General features: G+C 35.8%; 1 long non-coding RNA gene across 12 annotated transcripts in view; it reads right to left on the minus strand.

Moving 5' to 3' along the window:
- Positions 1-19,411, minus strand: part of LOC119700172 — a 104,895-nt gene that overhangs the window by 56,862 nt on the left and 28,622 nt on the right. For 11 of the 12 annotated variants that reach the window (XR_005256690.1, XR_005256688.1, XR_005256696.1 and 8 more), the window contains one exon: positions 1,117-1,302. This is a non-coding gene — a long non-coding RNA (uncharacterized LOC119700172). Of the gene's footprint in view, positions 1-1,103; positions 1,303-19,411 lie in introns of all 12 variants that reach the window. The other variant, XR_005256692.1, reaches the window with a different exon arrangement.

A 19,411-nucleotide genomic window follows, 5' to 3' on the forward strand; every position in this document is an offset into this window, starting at 1 on the left:
TCATGCAATTACTACTACATTAAGCAGGATTTGCATGCACAGGGAAGTGTTACTTAACCCAGTGGAAAAGGTGTAGTTGTTGAAAACTCTATGTAAAGAAATGTAAATATTTTCAAAGAGGATTTGGCAAAAGATGACCATTATTTGATAATTTAACCCGTGAAAAAGATACTTGAGGTCATGTAATTTTTCCATGTCATGAAATTTACCACTGCTTATAAAGCTTTAGTTTGACAATGCGTAATGTTCTATGTGCTCTAGGCAAAAAAATGTATTCCACAGCTTAATAATATTAGTCTTCACTCTTTTACAACCATGAGAGAAACGAATAAAAAGTATTAAAACAACGTATCTCTCTAGTAGTATAGGATAGAATGGCTGACGTGTCATCTTGTACATCTTTTCCTGAGATGCCTGTGTTGATGTGGATTCCAACTCATGCTGGGAAATAGAAAACTGGACCAGTAAGAAGAACTGTAGACATAAATGTGACTCAGTTTTTTAGATAAATCCTTCTTTTTTACTTATTGACCATAAGCTCAGGGTGGTCTTAAACCTGGAGAAGTTTCTCAGAGACAATATTAGCCTGTAATCCTTTTTGATCTTTCATTTATGTAACCAGTCCTTCATAGTCAGAAGCCTAGACCTTAAGCTCCATATAACTATCTCTGCATCACAGGAAAAAAAAAAGTTATAGAAAAACCTTTTTCAACTTCTATAAAAGGAGACACTGAATTTCAATGTATGTGTACAATTTTCTGTACATATTTAATATCTAGACCCATATAATTTACACATTGCGTTCAATTGTGTTAGTGCCATATAAAGCCAAAGCATATTGTTTTCTGAAGCTATATTAAAACAGTGTTAAACTAAATTTAATATTTACAAACCATGAATGACTAAACTGAAATACATTCAAAAACTGTCTCAATTAGCATAGGGAAAATGGGCCTTCTCATGACTCAGGCCATAAAATCAACACTTGCTGACTTGACACATCTATAACATAACACTGATAGTACAGAACACAGGATTAAAAGCAGAAATACATTTTCTTGTATGTCATCCTGCCAACTCATGCAACAGTAATGTAGACAGACCTCAATGACATACCAGAATTTGCGAAACTTCTGTCCATACTGGAGACCCAAAACCAAGGGATGAAGCAGAAATCTATTTTTCAGCGGGCCTGAAGAAGACTCTGATTTATATTGGGAGTGCATCTGGTAATAGCCATCTTTTCATTACATAAGAATTGCGATATTTTTTCCACTTTTTTCTATTTGCCTAATGACCTTCCTGAAGAAACAAAATGCAAATATGAAAGTATTAGTTCTAAATAAACAACAGACATAACATTATTACATATTTTCTGCCTAATTTTCAGGGCACTTAAATTTCCATTGACTTTCATGCCATAGTGATCGTTTGCCTATCCATGAATTCATTACTATACTACTACTTAAAAAATGCAAAATTACATATATTATTAAATGGAGAACCTTCATGTAACCTATATGAGCATTTTCCTCTTTTTGCTTGTGCCAACAGCATTACCTGTGGTCTTCAACATGCAGCACATATGTTCCTCCTCTATCGTGCATGGTTATTCTTCAAGTAGGTTCTCAAAGCAGATGTTCAAATATTTTCTAACGTTCCCACAGAGACTTCAGATTGAATTGCTGCCCTCCATTTGATCCCACTAAGGGAAAACCCTGCTTCACAGATAGCAGTTGACAGAAAAAGACATTTGGATGACCTCCTCTTCCCTCAATCAATACTTAATTTTTTTTTTAAATGTTCCACTACTTTTGAAACTGGAGAAAACAACAACAAATGAAGAGCTAGACAGGCTGTTGTCAGAGAAAGTTGTTGGAAAAGTGATAAATCCGTACTGTGCGGAAGAATTGAACATTTTTTTCTGTAATGAAATGGCTTGGGGTAGGAAAACAGCAATTTGTCATGATCAACAGTGGGCTAGTACAAGGCAGTAGTCAAAAAACCAGCATAAATTCTAGGAATTACTATGAAAGAAAAATGGGAAAAAAACCCCATTACACCACAGTAAAAAACATCCTTCTTGTACCCTTTGAATCTCCTTCTCTCCTATTCCCAAAAAGGACACAAAAGAACTGCAAAAAGCCAAGCAAAGATAAGTGATGCTTTCCATATGAACAACTAAATAGCCCAGGATTGTTCCATTTGAGTAAAGAGGAGATGGAAGCTTACAAAACCATGAATTGCATGGACATGGTGGAGAGCTGACTAGATTATTCACTGCCTCAGTCTACATGAGCACTGGGCATGATCAAGTGAAAGTAAGAGGTGCAGGCCTGGAACAAACAAAAGGCTGTGATTCATTGCACTGCTGCTACACTGAATTGTGTAACTCCTAGCCAGAAGACATCGTGGATGCAGAGTTTTATGGATTCAGAGGAAGAGTGTGAAAAGTGAGCTCTTAAATGTTACTAAATAGGAACCATAACAACCCTAAATACCTGAATATCTAAATGATACAAAGCTCAGGAAATCCTGTTCGCCAAATACAGTCAGAGAACAAGAGAATACCTTGAGGAAAATTTATATCCCCTTACACTCTTTTTCTTTTTCTTCAGGCATCAGTATATGCATGCCTTAGAGTCAGGATATCATGCTACATCGACTCATACTCTGGACCACTGAGCTATTTTCACGTTCTGAAATTTTCCAACAGACAGGGCTGAGGTTTGACAACATTTATAGTGGAAAAAATTCTCCCTTCAGGGTGAAATCTTAACTGGATAGATATGGATAAAAACATCAAACAAAGTAGAAATTCATAATTCTAGGGTCTAGGGCAGTCAGGCTTAATCTCTGCTAGTCTGTCATTCGTAGGGTGAAGCAGCAACTTGAAAAACAGCTGTTCTCTATAATTAAACATTCATTTTGCCATAGAGAGGGTCTCAAGAGCTCAGAACATTCCTGTGACAGAAGATTCCTTTAACTAGCTAGGCATTCAAGTTCGTGTTTTGTTGACCAGAACAGAGAAAACTGAACAATTACAGGCAGAGATAAAGCAAAGCTGCTGCCAGTAGTGTGATGGTGAGATCATTCACACAGCAATGAGGAGAATGCCCGGACACTTAGACGCTGACTTCACCTGCACTTTGGTGGGGTGTGAATAATGCAAGAGACAGCCAGCCAACCTTGTGTGAAGCTACACGTGAGCTCTGATGCTGCATTAAGGAACTTTAGCAGAAGCTCAGCACTGCCCCGCAGCTGGTTTTAAGCTAGTTTGTTTTCCAGCAGTCAGGAGGAAGTGGAAAACCTGTAAGGAACTACTCTCTATGTTTTGCATTCTGGATGTATTTCTAGACAAGAGGCTGTTTACAGACCTACTTATCTCCTAGTGTCAAAAATTTTGACAGATCTTGGGTTATTTCAGTACAGATCTAGGTTCTCTTTTGAAATCTCGGGGGCTGGTTCCTGTTTTAAAAGCTTTGCCATATTGATATATGTTAGCGTGCTATACCTAAATCAGTTTTTATGGACTGCAATACTGACAGAAATAATCTCGCCTCTGTTTCTGACATATCAAAATATATAAAATAAACAGCAGAGAAAAGGAAAAAAACCACAAACATACACATAGCTATTCTTCTATGTAACATTTTGCCTTTCTTGACTGCACACATCCAATGCTCGTTGAATACATACAAATAAATTTGCTACCTTTGGCAGCTCTGAAAGGCATTCTTTTAAAAAGACAAATTGATGTACAACACTAGGGTTTTTTTTAAATATATGTAAACAAATTACATAGTTGTCCTGAAATATTTGGTTATAGAATTTTAAGAGATAACTGTATCTGCTAACTTAACAAATAGGTTCACACATTTGCTAGCACTGTGGGATTGTGTTATATATTAGAGCTTATTTTGTGAGATTTTTGTTCTAAGTTCTTTTGAGGTCTGTGTTACTGTCAAGAGCCAAGAGCTTTGACAGCTGTTGCCAGCTCTATGTGGTTTGTTTAAAACAATAAGGGAGTTGCCTAGCAACATCACATCACACATTTGGTACCCCACAGTATCTCACATTCCTAACTACTCTGCACATCCTCACAACTTAAAGGGACACTGTCAAGTTAATAACCTTACATTCTCTATCACCCATAATTAGATATATGAGGTGAGAGAAATAAAATTTACATTAATAAAATATTATTTGTACTTTCTTTGCAGCAACATTTGATATTTTATCTCAAATCAGCAGTATCTGTTATCACTTCTGGCCACACTGTTTGGCTTAAAAATAGTTTAGTAAAAGGCCAAGTTTTCATAGAGAATTTTACCTTACTAGAATAGATCTTGCAAAAATAATGCTTTTTCTCTCTCTACACACAATTCCTATCACACACATTATATGTATCACCAAACTCATTATAAAACATGGATTTACTGTCAAAAATTAATTGGCTAATTTTTTCTGTTAGGTAGCATTTGTAATAAAGTTTGTTAGGAAGACCTGTGGGGCCTTCAGACCTCAGGCAAAGTCACAGAGAGTTTAGGGTCTTTTGCTTATATGCACCACAGCCCCAGTTTGGGAGAAGTTCTCCAACTGACCTACTATACCTTTTACATAAACATTTCTGCAACAGTCGTAGAGAAAGGTATTAAGAAAAAAAAAGAAAAAAGAAAACTCAAGGAGTAAGAAAGCCGTTTGGAGAGGTGAGGAAGACAAGATGTTCAATAGAGAGATGAAATGAGGTACCATAGATGAAAGAAAAAAATTTAACCATAAGGAAAAAATTGGAAGATATATCATCATCAATACCATCTATACTTTTTTTTTTGAGGATATACTTTTATATTTTTTGTTGCTTTTTTAGTTTGTTAACTGCTACAAAAGCACCAGAGATACAAAAACATACAGCATAGCTTTCAAAGACAATCAGCATAATCACAGGTATTTTCTTCTCTTTTCTCCATCCACAACTAAATAGTGAAAGGTCTTAATGCTTTAAAGACAAAGTTTCATTTTTATCTAATGGAGAATTCAAATAGATGTATTAGAAATGTAAAATAATTCAAAGGAATATGCAAATTTTTGCTACCCTCGGGCATCTGGAGAATTGCCAGCACAATACTCCATGCCACTCTTCAAAACTTACAGAGATTCCCTAAAAGTGAACAAAAATATTTTAAATTATAGAAAAGCACACATACAGAGTTACACAATTGAGAAGTTGGGAGTCATTAACCTTGTATTTCAACATGTAATGACATTTTGAGAAATATTTGGCTCCAGTGGTTCAAAGTCTTTTGAGGTATTTTTAAAACATTACAAACTTCTGCAAAGAGTTTCGAGCTCCTTAAATATAACCATGGCACCATTAGATTGCTGCTCTGAAAACTTCTGCCACATCTCCCTTTCTTGCACTCCCACTGTAAGACACTGATTCTGTGGTTTGGAACCAGCTGTGATTCATAAACAGCTGCTACTGCAACACCAGATTCTCCATTTAAAGTCCGAAGATCTTACCTGAATTACCAAGCACAAGCATGTTTCTGGCATATCATTTGAATTGCTTGGTTAAATAACCAAGCAGGTCAATAATAATGCCATAAATTATGCCAATAGCTGGGGGGGGTTGTTTATTTTTATATGATGAGGCAGATTTTGGGACTGAGGAATTATGTCACACTATACCCAATCAGGTCATTAAAATGAAGCCAGGTGGCTGAAGATGAGACCATGACTGAAGCTTTTGAAGGTCTACATCATATAAAAATGTCATGGATGATCAGCAAGTACATAAATATCATTGAGGATGGCAACATTTGCTACTTCAGAGAAAAAATTAATATGAGCACATTTAGCTGTGTATCAAAGCTAATTGCCCACCATCTGAAGAACAGAATTATGTAAGAAAAGAAACAAAGGAAAGGGTTAAAACCAGTGCAAAATTCACGACTATTTCTGAAAGAAGATAAACAAATGACAACAAAAAGAAGTAGCAGCAATGACAAGTGGGTTGATGTCACATACAGGAAAATTCGAAGATGAATCATAAGATTAGACAGCTGCAGAGTAAGAAAATATTAGCAGTTTTTCCTAGTCAATGCATTTTGTAGATCATAACTGTACCCCTATTACTGATGCTTTATTCACCTCCTCAGACTTTAGCAATTATAAAATCCATCACCTCTTGGGACTTTTGGTGTCCCACCTCTCCATTCGTCAGTTTCTCCTAAATATTTTTTTTCTTTCACTAAAGAAATTATGTGAGCATCTGAATAAAGTATGACAAGTAAACAAATTTAGAAAGGCACATACTTAATTTGACCTTGGGCAGCCAACTCTTCCCCAAAAAAAACCTCCCTGTGATTCTGTAAACTCCCCATCAGTAGCTGCTTAGCCATACAAGTGTCTGAACTTTCCAGATCATCTTGTTTTTCACTTCAAATCTTCCCAGAGCCTATTATTATGCTTCTAAGAGCACCCCAAGCCAACACAACATTGGCTGGGATGAATAGCTCCAAGACTACCTTCTATTCAAATCCAATCAATTCATATTTATTTTAATCAAAACATCATTGCTCGCTTATCAAGCTGAACCTGTCAAGAAAGATTCTCTCTCAAAAGAGTTTCTGCATTCTGGTAGGCATATTTCTATAAAGTACCTCACTCTAAAGGTTCAGTTACCCATTTGATACTTCTATAAAGTATGTAAGACAGAAAATGGCAGTTTAGATTTTTTTTTCTATCAGAACACCTGCAGAATTAGCACCTTTCTTTTTTTTTTTTTTTTCCAAAATAAGTAAAAAAATCATGTCCAGTTTTCTCAAAGAAAGTTTTTGGTAGCTATCTTAACTACAGGGAGACATTTTTCTCCATCTCTGAATAAGGATTTAACATGGATTTTTTTTCCCCCTTTTTGTTTCCTTTTGGTTAGCTCTAAATGTGAGAAAGAAAACTTAAAATTGCTTGGTGCTTTGGCTGCTTCAAATACCACAAGATTTCACTTAGTCTTTCAAAGCCCACACAGGAACCTTTGTTCCACACAGTATTCATAATACTCATACACGATACCAAGGCTTCAAGTCCTGATCTTAACTTCTCAGTATTAGAGCAGAGCCTTATCATGCTTGATCAATCAAATGATTGCCACTGTAGATGCATGTACTAACTATCCTACATGTAATAATCTGCTTTTGGTTTGCTGTTTGATTGGGGTTTTCTTACACAAGAGATAGGACACCCATTATTCTTTATTTGTTCACTTACAAACCAAATTTATGACAGCAAGAAGTAAAATCTAAGTATAGAGAATAGGCTTACACTGGCTCCATAATCACTAAAAAGCTTGGGAGAATGGCATTTACTAAAATAATTAATCTTTTCCTTTGGAGCAGACTGATGTGGAACCATTAAGCAACTGGCAAGAAGTAAACTGTCGAGTTTAACATGCCATGCCTCAACTCTGGCACCTAATCAAGCTGTAAGTTTCAATAATTTATGCTTGGCAAATGTGCATTTCTTTCCTCAAACTGCCTTTGAAATATTGGACATTTCAGACAATGGCCAAAATTATTTCTTAGGCTGGAAAGAGTAAAACAATCAAGCAGAAGCATAAATGGAGTAGGAAGAAATAAATAAGAAGAAAAGCTCATTGACTTTGGTTTCTTCTGCAGTGAAATAGGTGGCAGCACTAATGAAATCCTCAAAGCAGAGAAAGAAGGTAAAATGTTTTGGTTTACATACGTGCAAGTAAGTTAACACACACTGAAAAATTCCCTTTTCTTTTCATATATTTTCACACATTTTGAAAACAGAAAAATGGTGGCATATTTGGATTGATACATTCACTTTCAAATGCTACTCAATACAACATCAACAGTATCATAGGACAGGAATTTTCAATGATGTTAAATTTCCCAAAGTTGGTAGCACAGCTAACTTCAGCAGGAGCATAGTTACACCAACACTTGGTATTTATGAAGGAAAAAGAAAGTATTCCAAACAGGCACACAGGCACTGCAGCAGAATCCAAATTCCTATATTAGCCAATTAGTTATTTTGTATAGCCTATAGGAATATTTTACATACTGGGCAAGAAGGCAGCTACAGTCATTGTATGAGGCACAAGAGTTCCTTCAGCTGGTTTCAGGAACCAAAATAGAACAGTAAAACTCAAACCCCACTTTTCTTCCAAGCATCTTTCTGATGAGGCCACAGTAGGGTGACAATACTGTCACCATTTTTCCACTGAAACCGAAAAAGTGTCCCATCTCTTCCAAACTCCAAAATAAAGAGCATGACTAATACAACATGTTACTGTTTTTTGTGAAAGTAGAAGTATTTCTCTTAATTCCTAATTATTAAGCACACTTCCCTGTCCAGCCACTCAGGATCCACTCTGACAGTCACCTGAGCTGGAACTGAGGCCACTTCACGGCTACACACCCCACATCCACAGTCAGACCACGTTTCCTTACAGTGTCGTTACTATCCCATAGTAGAGTTCCAGACATCCAAATTCCTAAAATAATTTAATCTTGGTTCAATGACTAAATAGCAAAACAAGAGCTGGAGTTGGTGCCTCAGAGGAGGGACCCTGAACTCAGGAACTCCTGAGCTTTTATACCCTCACAGTCTGAGTGTGCCAAATTCTGGGGGTCTCCAGCTTCTGCTGTGTCTCTGAGTGTCCTCTCACTCAGCTGGGCCACAGGTCCTTGTGCCATTTGTTCAAAGGGTCAGTGCCGGGTCACAGCCTCTCGCCTCAGGCTCTCCTCACCCAGGGCTCAACCTGCAGCTGCACCCTGAGCTACTTGCACTACAGGGATTCCTCAACATAACTTCCTTAGCATCTCTCTCTCAAGAGTTGAATCAAGTGACAGCAATATTAACTGGCTTTGATTAGACTATCTATGCATTTTTACCTAAGAACTAAGTAATTAAACTTTCAGTGTTTTTTCCTCCCTCCACAGTCAGATTATATGTTTGATTAAGGCAAAATGAATACACAAGGATTATGTCACAGCTTAACACTAATTTTTCATTATCTGCATTTTGGATAAAACACAGGAAAGATGAATAAGCAAATTTTTGACCAGAAAGCAGGCCACTCTCTACCTTCCCCTTTTCAAAATAAAAAACACATCTAGATAGAATATTTTAACAAAACAATGCATTCTAGCAAAGCTGTATTTACCTGAAACCATGCATTGGAGGCTCGGATAGATATATCTCAAACATCAAAAACCTAATTTTTTTCTTCTTCACAAAGGCAGCAAATATGCTCACAATATATTTTCTGGTAGCTGTCACTTCTTTCAGTCTTTCAGTCACATGGCATGCATTTACAATACAGTCAAGACCAAGTTAAGACTATTTTCATCTATATTTTGTCTGCAGTGCACCTCAGGGTAAAATATCTACAGTAAGCCTGATTTCCTCTCACTGAATGATACTGAATTCATAGCACCCCAATAGCATTAATGCATATTTCAATATTATCGTCTACTATTGTCTTACTATAAATATAAACCAGATAAATGTAAAATAGCTACCCTTTGAGATTAGTTCAATTTCAAGAAAAATCATTACTTCTCAAAGTCAAATTAATATAAAAAAATGTTTCTAGATGATTTCAGTCGTCCCATTCAACCTCAATGATGGTATGATTACATAGATAATTTGGGGAACAGAAATTTTCTCCAATAGACAGCCTCACAACTGTGCAGATCAAATATTTATTGTAGAACAGACATATTTTTCTTTTCTGAAAATGTGCTCAAACAGTTGAATAGGATGCCAGGGAGAGGGTTGAGCCACCACCCCTGGAGGTATTTAAAAGAAATGTAGATGTGGCACTTTGGGACATGGTTTGGTGATGGACTTGACAGTGCTGGGTTAGTGTTTGGACTCAGTGATCTTAGAGGTCTTTTCCAACCTAAATGATTCTATTATTCTTTGATGCAGTGCCTAAGAACAAATGCTAAAACACCATTATCACTATCATTACTGTTCTTTACTTGATTGTTGAAAGGTAGAGTTCACTGCTTTAACTGGCATTGGCAGAATTAATGGGTTTCAAAACAAATGCTTTAAAATTATGCTTATGGTAAATGAATTTTGTATGATATAGTAGTTTAATATGTTTCTCTTAGTAAAATCTCTTAGATTTTACCATCTTACTACACAGAGATGAACTGTTCAGCCTGATGGACTGAAAATTCCAAACACCCAAACAAACCTTTTTAAATTTTAGAATGCATTCCACATATATTATGTTTAAATACATATATATTTCTATTTACATAGAAAAATTTCTCCCACATTAACAGAAATTTATGGAATATATTTAATGCCTCTATTTTAAAAGAGTAAAGGAAGATTAAATTTTTTAAATTCTTAATTTTTCTAAATAAAATTGAAAGACAGCCTCTTTTCTGACTGGTAGTTTTGTGATTTTTGAGCTGTAGTCAACACATGTTACTTTGGCTGTCATTTTATGATTAAAACAGAAATGCTCATTGATTTTTAAAAATGCCAAGAATGTGTTCAAACTCTTGTAAATATAGTTATCTTGGATTCTGTGCACCACAAAAGATAAGGCATTATCATTTCTGGGTTAAATTTGAGGCCTTTGAACGTGCAAGCCAGGAAACAACTGGCTTACGGGAGGTAACAGTTTGTCTGTACCAATATTTGAGCTTAGACCTGAAAATTTTAGGTGTATGGCAATCAAAATAGCCTGAGCACCAGAAAAAATGAGTTTCCTACATTTTGTTTTAATCATTCACATGAAGCTGATAGAATAAAAATCTCTGTACCCCTCTAAAAGACAAAAGCTATGAAATGCTGTTCACTGTGTCAGCAATATTTAATTGTCATGTAAAAACATCTATTGGACAAGAAGTCTGGTCATCTGTCACAATAAATGCACTCAAACACTTTATAATGAGAGTAGATAACATAAAAAGTCTTTGATTTATAGGAAATTACAACTAATGTCACTAAGAGCAAAAAGTTAAATGAAAAAATAAAAACTAGCAGAGAATTAAGACTTAATTCCTAAAGGAAACAACACCCCCTTTTATTACACTCTTATATTGCTTTTTGAAGAATGTCATGCCAATGTTTTACCCATGGTTCTACTGCCAAGTTTCAATTAGCTACTGTTCTGAGCAAAGCTGGCAAAAAGAATTCTAGACTTAATCTATCACTCTAAATAAGTGAGTAAATTCAACATATGGGCCAACTCACTAGCAAAACTTCTGTCCCATAACTGTCTATACTGCATGTGTAATTAAATTTGGTATGAAATAAACAAAGTATCAGGGTGTGCCAGATTTAAAACTTTAAATTCCTTCTTTAACACTAGATTTTAACAAAATGCCAGTAAGCATTCAAAACAAAATCAGCTTTAATGAACTGCAGCAAAACCTTTTTTAAAAATGAAAAAGTCAGCTAGCAATTAGTTTTTAATTGCCTGTCTCCATGTCATCTTAATTAGTAGCAGATTATCATTTTTGGTTTGGCCTATTAGTTTCTCAGCTTGATTGGTTTTGGTTTATACTATTTTGGGATAGTTCAGTATTACATTTTTCAGATTGTTTATAATTTAGTTATTTAATTACAGTACATTGCTCCAGCCAGTAGCAATCCCAAGAGAGTTAATCATCAAACTAGAGTTGTGTACACATTAAAGGTATGCTGTAATTTTTCCTGATACTCAACTGAATATCTAAATCATATTACTTATTATGAGCTTACTGAAGAGTTCCATTTAATAACATAATCACAATAATTATAAAGTTCTACTAAAGATGAATAAAATAATTATCATTAAACATCTACTTGTTTATGGTTTGTTCACATGCTACATACAGTGGAATGGTGAGGCTGCCTTTAAAACAGAAGGTTTATGAGATATATAAAGTAGAATAATAATAATAATAAACAAAACAACTCAAACCTACTCTCAAATGGCAAATAGTCATCCAGGGAACAGAAATACAACAGAAAGGGATGTTTGGAATATGATCTATAATATACAGTATACAGTAGGCACAACGATTCTGTTCAGCCTCAGAAGGACAGATGCTGTTTGTGCATGCATGCACTGCGCCAGTATGGGAAAGGAAGAGTGTAGCCTCAGAAGGGTTGAAATTTACCTCTGGCTCTACCCTTTGCAGAAGTCATTCATTGGAACTTTTCATTCACTGTAGCTCTCCCATAAATGCTGAGGGGTTGTATCAAAATTAGGTGACATGGACAGAGGAACCAATTTGACTACTTTGGAACTTCCCTTGACAATATCATTTGGGCAGCAAAAGATAATGTGGTAACAGGCTATAGGGTTTTACTGTGAAGCAAATGCTACAGGGAGAGTGCTGAAAGATGCACTCTCAAGGGGAATGTAAGGAGCTATCATTCCCACAGAAAGAGCTACTGGAGTTAGTTAGCAGAAGCATATTGGTATTTTGATGATGCTGGCATAGCTGAGTACTTTTTTTATTTCCATCCTCCTTTGTTTTCCTTCTAAAGACCTGGGTCAAAGAAGGAATAGGAAATTCCTGGAATTCAATCTAAATGCCATCAAAACAAAACAATACATTTTTGATGCAGTATAGCTAGTATTTAACATTAGCAAACGAAGTATGTAATGTTTACATTCTTTCTCTCTACAGTAGCAAAACAATGTCACAAAGGAGAACACCCTTGATTTCTGTGGCAACTGTTTACCACAGACTGTTTGTTAGGTGGGGTTTAGCCCACTATAAACAATTATAAGGTTAGATATTAGACTTCACTCACTAAAAACAGCTCTAAAACTCTCTTTACATTGAACCTGGAACAGGATCAGCATTCTGATGCATAGGAAGAAAAGCAAGCCTATCTACTCAAATGATGACCTAAATGTACATGTAGATGGGATATATAGGAATGAGAGATCAATTAGTACAAAATGTTCTGTAGACAGCCTTATTGGCTGAAATGTTTAGTAAAACAGCAGCAAAAACCACCAAGAATTACTGTAAGCAACTAAAACCTGTGTCATTATCTTCATGAATGGCACTGAAGAGTAATCTTGGCATTCACCAAAAAAGGGAAAGTATATGAAATCTCACCTGCTGGTAGAAAGAAAGAAAAATATCAGCTAGATGTTCTTTATGGTTCATAATTACATGCTACTCAAACACCATTGCTATGCAATAAATAGACCCCACAACTGAAACTCTCACCTCTTACAACCAGTAATAGCAATATGCCTCTGGGAGCTTTTCATAAGAGATTTTTATAAACACTTCTGAGCAACATGATTATTTTTTTATAAACAATGCTGACTTTATTTTAGCTAAGAGACTTAAAAGATAAGCAGGTTTCACCACTGCTTGTTTCAAACCACCAGAAACCCCTATTATGTGCTTTTAAGCTTACTTCTTGTTTTGCTGAACTTAGCAAGTGTTACTACATGATTACAAATGGGTGTATGAACAGATAATAGGCTCTGATCCTTTGTACTTGGAAAAGCAGAAATAAGAAACAACCTCCTCCCCAAGCAGCGCACAGTCTAAGCCTAAGATGAGACTAAAGATAGACTGGAAACTATGAAAGGCATTTTCAGCAATGCCAAGTAAAAAAAATATGAAATAAAGAGTCCTCCAATTATATGTCCACTATTAAATTCACTTAAGACATTCCTCACTGCTCCTTACAGTACTGGTTTCCATGGGTACCTGGGATGAATTGAATGTAACCCATTCCCCATTTTTTTCACTGCTTTTAAGGTGTGGGCTGGGTTAGGTACAACTAGCTTACTATGGAGGACAGGAAATGTAAAGTGCCACTCCTCCCTATGCTTCTCCAAATGAAGGGTCTGGTTAAGGTGGATAATAACCACTGAAAAACTTCTCTTTGAGCTAGGGCTTCTGTTTTTCCCACACACAGACAACTAAATTTCTCAAGTATTTGGGGATTTCTGAAGCTGAAAAGCACTAAAAGTATCAGGTCTTAGAGTCCTCACTTAGTCACAAATGCAATACTGCGATAGATTTAAAAGCAAATAACAAAGACAACAATACATTTCACAATAAGTGAAATTTTTATAGATATCAGCACAGGAAAAAATAAAAATGGTATATAGATAATGATTCATAGAATTGAATCAAATTTTTTCACTGGTGAAAATACCTGTAGATTTTGCTTTATCTTGGTATTGTATGCAAGATCTCACACTGTTTGGATCATGAAAGAAGTGATTAAACCCAAGCCCTTTGTTTGACTACCTTCTCCCACTCCCCATAAGAATGCTTCTCTGTCCAGGCTTAATAAGCAGGATATTTGTAATAACAGAAGGAAGATTTTAGTTACTGACACACTGGATCCAAAATAAGTACAAATTTATAAATGTCCCACAAAAACCTGGAACCAACAGTGAGTGGGACTGGACCCAGCTACGAGGTGAACCAAAACCACAGTAGAATATCCACGGTCCTATTTTGCTTTCCTATGAAATCATGAACAAAGACTAATGCTGAAACAAATAGACTAATGAGGAAAGAGGGAATGAGACTTCGATCCGCAGTAACTGAATAGGAGACATTCTGGCAGCAGCTTCCCTTCAAAGGGCTTCAGCTCAACATCTTCCTCTGGTTTCAGCTGAAAAAGCAATTATACACTGAAGGCTATAGAAGAACAGACTTGCTTTTAAGGTATCGGAAATGTTTTGACATGGGTTCTAAACAAAACATGTACAACACATACAAAGCCATGGAAAAAACCTGCTTGGTTTAATGTTTCATTACAAACTGGGAACACAGCCCACATTAACTGAAAGGTTCACATAGCTTTTGTATGAACTTGGGCCAAGATATGTTATGGTTTCACATCAAAACCTGTCAGAAATTTGTGGGTTTTGCATGGTTGCATTGTGAAATTGGGTGAAACCAGTATTTTACTTGGAGTTCTGGGATCCAGCAGAATCCAAACACAAATCAAAATTCAATGAATGTAAAGGCAAGTAGATTAAAGTCTTCTAAAAAATTTATAAACCCAACATGTTTCACACAGCTATGAATGGAACCTCTTTTTCAGATCATCCAACACTGATCAAATTTCAAGGAGAGAGTTCAGAAGTCTTGCAGTCTTTGAAAAACCTGTATTCATTAAGCTCTGAAACAGTTCCGTTGAAACTGGTTTAAGTACATCTTGTGCATAACACTACTGAAGCTGCAATGTTACTTTCAAAGACTTTTCTTAAATTGCTTGGGAAAGAATTTAAGTTATATAATGTAACTATATTTTACATGTAATTGAGTATATTTGTTAACACATCCACACACAACACATCTGCCCCCAAACACAACAAAAGTTTCTAAAGTTAGCAAAGTAACTTCTTGCAGGAGAGACATACGAGGGATGAATGAATACATATGAATACGAGGGAACAGAAAGATCAGAATATGATGTAGAGGAAGTGACATACTTTGACTACTTCTTAGACCCTTAAGTAGACATTTTTTAAGGAAAGATAGTAAAATAGCAGTCCAAATGTAATAAATCAAAAGGGAAGCACCTTTTCTCCTTTTATGATTTTACCTGCAGAGAACAGTACTGCATGATTCAGTCTAGAAAAGAAGTATTTCATGCTGACGAGATCAAATGTTTCAAATCCTGTTACACTGCAGCAAAGTATTTTAAAATCATTCCACGAATACAAGAAGAGGAATACCAGTTTAAAAATGTGACTTGTTGAATCCAACTGATAAAAAAACCAATTCAAAACAGCATTAGTACTGAGACTGCAGAAAAACAATAGCTCTCAAAATGAGTTTATATGTGAAATCTGAATATGTGCTAGAGGGTGGTACATAGCTTCTGTGTCAACTTAAGGGAATTGTGGTATGAAGGGGACAGAAGTTATATGATTTAGGTTAATTAGTAGCTTCAGGTTTTACCTCTATGAAATATCTCTTGGATTAACTGAGGTTAAATTCAGGCTGTTAATCCACATTAAAATGAAAATTCTAACCCACTTTAAAAGTATTTATTGCCTCATGTTCCTCAATACACACTAAGATGTCAACTATGACTTGCTTGCTATTAGTTTTCACACCTGTATTCAAGGGGTAAGAACTGGATAAAGAGAGAACAGGTGGAAGAAAACATAGATAAATTAGATGTTTTCAGAGGGACTGGGCATGATAGACTGCATTTCAGAATACTGTATCAAACTGCTAATGAAAACTCAAAGCTGTAAGTAGTTCTCTCTAAAAAGCCATGGGAAGCAGGAAAAGTACTTTTAAAAAAGGAGAAAATTACATAGAAATATAAACCAAATGGCTTCATCATTCAGAAAAACACTGGGATAAATTTAGCTGCTGATAAACTATAAACACAAGAAAGGTAACATTCAGAACAGATCTGTCAATAATACCGACCCAAAACCACACCAGTATGAACTGTAATATATTTCTGAAATGCACTCCAATTATCATAAATCTCTCTCAACTCTGTAGAGTGAGAGATATACCATATGATATATATATTATAGGAAGATTGGTTCACTTTGAAAAAAAAAATTTCACTGAAAAAAATTAGAACATTAGTAATTTTATACTAGATTTTGCAGCTCTGTTTTTACAGTGTTACTTCAAAGTTGTCAGACAAGGAAAACAAGAGAAGCACTCAGATTACTTCTGCTTAGGGAGATAGGAAGAAGGAAACATGTTTCCTCATATCAGCTCAAAGAGCTGAACATTGTAGAAGTTTGTGAAGACAAAAATGAGTTCCCTTCTCTAATGGAGAGCACTTCCATAAAAATGTAAAGACACCACGATATCCCTGCAGAAGTAGAAATTTAGGCTGCCCTTGAACGTGTCCCACATTTCAAGCAGAAAGAGCACAAGAGCCAGCTGACATTTAGCAATGGTTCACAGCACTGAAAAGCTTCTACAAATGCCATTTCTACACACAGAACCTGACTAGGAGGAAAAAAAATTAGTTTGTTTCTCCCTCTGTCCATTAAAGTGTAACGTCAACATAAGCAGATTGTTTCTTATACTGTGGATTTCTCCCCTTTGTTTGCTTCTGTAAAAAGTTCTAAATGTTTTTGTGGTTTTACATTAAGTAACCAAGGGCTGTAAGAAGTTTCATGCAAACCACAAATTCCACAATGCACATTCACACTTGGTGCGCCTCACTCTGAGAGCCAATAAACTAAGACACGAGGAGAAAAAATTACACTGTGCTGTCTGATGTTTACACTCTGCTTATTTTACTAGAGAACTTTTCAAATCCACAGCTGGACACAGTATTACTACACCACTCTGGTCTAAGACTAGAAAAAGGATATACCTCTCATAGAGGACTAAAACAAAGTGGTCTATCTTTATAGTCTTATAATCATGTTATAATGATAAAGCACACCAGAGGACAGAGGTATATAATGCTTTTTTTCCACACTCAAGCAATCTGAATGTTCTGTGTAATTGCTGCTGAACTGATCCTTATAAACAGGGCTGTGAGACAATTTGTTCCTACAGCACATTTGCTGTGAGTGCTCCAGTATCAGGAATTCAATAAACATATTGCCTGTGCTCTCTACAACTAAAGCCCAGACAAATTGCTAAGGCCCTTTGCTTTTTAGATACTATATTTAGACAGCAGCTAGGTTTCTAATTTATATATTTTTTACACTGTATCATTTCAAGCAAATATCCAGAGCCAGAGGATGCACCATCTGGAATGCAGTTTGCCTAATTGGTGTTCCCTGTGGCACTCATGAATCAGGTGTTTTGGGATAAGTGCTCACAATTGGATTTTATGTACATAGTACCTGGGAGGATTGTTTGACACTTGCATCATTAAGATTAGTAAAATCTACTGGAATGAAGGCCAGCCTGAAAAAATTAAATGTCTTAATATTTGTTTAGTTTTAATGCCGTAAGCTCTGTAAAGAAATTATGTCCAAAAGGTTTCTCCTTCTTGCCTTTTCCATGTTGCAATCTAATTGTGTCCTTACAAAATTGAAAGAATTGGTAGGTAGAATGAAAAGATTTTAATATATTGTTTTTAATATTCTCACTTAGATCAAGAAAGTTCCCACAATGCCATGGATATCTGTGTTCTAACTATATCTAACAGATCTAAACAGATACCTCTAGTCTTATGTCTAGTATTTCTGTAATAGTAAAAGAGACCTTTATCTTTAGTCTCTATTTACTGGTATTGTTAGTTCACTCAAATATTTTAATCCTCATTATCTAGGTCACTGGAATGAACTTATCCCAAGCAAGCTGGTACCACCTGAAGAAAGTTCAGTTCTGGGTTTTGAGAACAAAGAGCACACTTCCTTCTATATTTCAGTTTTATCTTTGACAATGTATTAAAAAAATTAAAGAAAATTAAAGTGAGCCTTTACAGAGAGTCCAGAAAATCAGCCTTGTATAAACTGTTGGTCATTAACCTTCATATTTGTTTAGGCAACATGAATTCATGTAACACAACATAGTAGAAGTGTAATTCTGGATTTTAGAGTCAGCTGGAAAATACAGAGGTATGTTCTTACTGGTGTTTTCCAGGTCAGTATTTTAGGGAGAATGCTGGATTCTGATGAGATTCCTCAGAAAAAAAAAAAAAAAAAAAAAAAAAAAAAAGTCAACAGAATCCTACCTTGCTTTTCTTAGTTTACTTGCTTACTGAATTCCTCAGCAGCTGCATTCCTAAATCTGCAGTCCATGCCAGAGCTGTCACAGGGTCAGGGTCAGGCTTTTGGTATCCAATACAGCACAGGCATCCTGCTAGACCATGCTGGGGTTTCAGTCCCTCTTATGTTCCAGTATATTTAGCTTTCACTACCAATACATGCCTCACTGAGCAGTCAGGCTTAAGGCACCATTGGGACTGTGAACATTTTCACACAAGTGTGTGAAAGGGAATGCGATACACACAGCAGTCCAGCAGGCAGAAAAGCATATTCCATAATGACAAATAATGAGAGTGCAAAAAAGGAGACTGTGGTCCTACTTCATGATTTGGTCATAATTTCTTCCAAGCACAGTTAATAATTGCAGGATGCCTTCTGGAGCAGTGCAGAGCCATGTACCCTACTACTGCTCCTCAGATGACCAGAGCCCAAATAAGCTCCAGATACACCTCAGCTGTGCCCTACCCTTTACATTTTGAGGAAAAAACCCAAATCAAACCCAAATCAACAAAAAACCCCCAGCTGACCAAAAAACAACCAAATAAAGAAAAAAATAACCCAAACCAATATTTAAAAAATCCCAAACCCAAACAAGAACAACAACAACAAAAAAAAAAAAAAAAAAAAAACAAAAAAAAAACAAAAAAAAAAAAAAAAAAAAAAAAAAAAAAAAAAAAAAAAACCAAAAAAAATGCACCACCAAACTAAAGC

This window comes from Motacilla alba, chromosome 4 (assembly GCF_015832195.1).
Source record: "Motacilla alba alba isolate MOTALB_02 chromosome 4, Motacilla_alba_V1.0_pri, whole genome shotgun sequence".
NCBI lineage: Eukaryota > Metazoa > Chordata > Aves > Passeriformes > Motacillidae > Motacilla > Motacilla alba.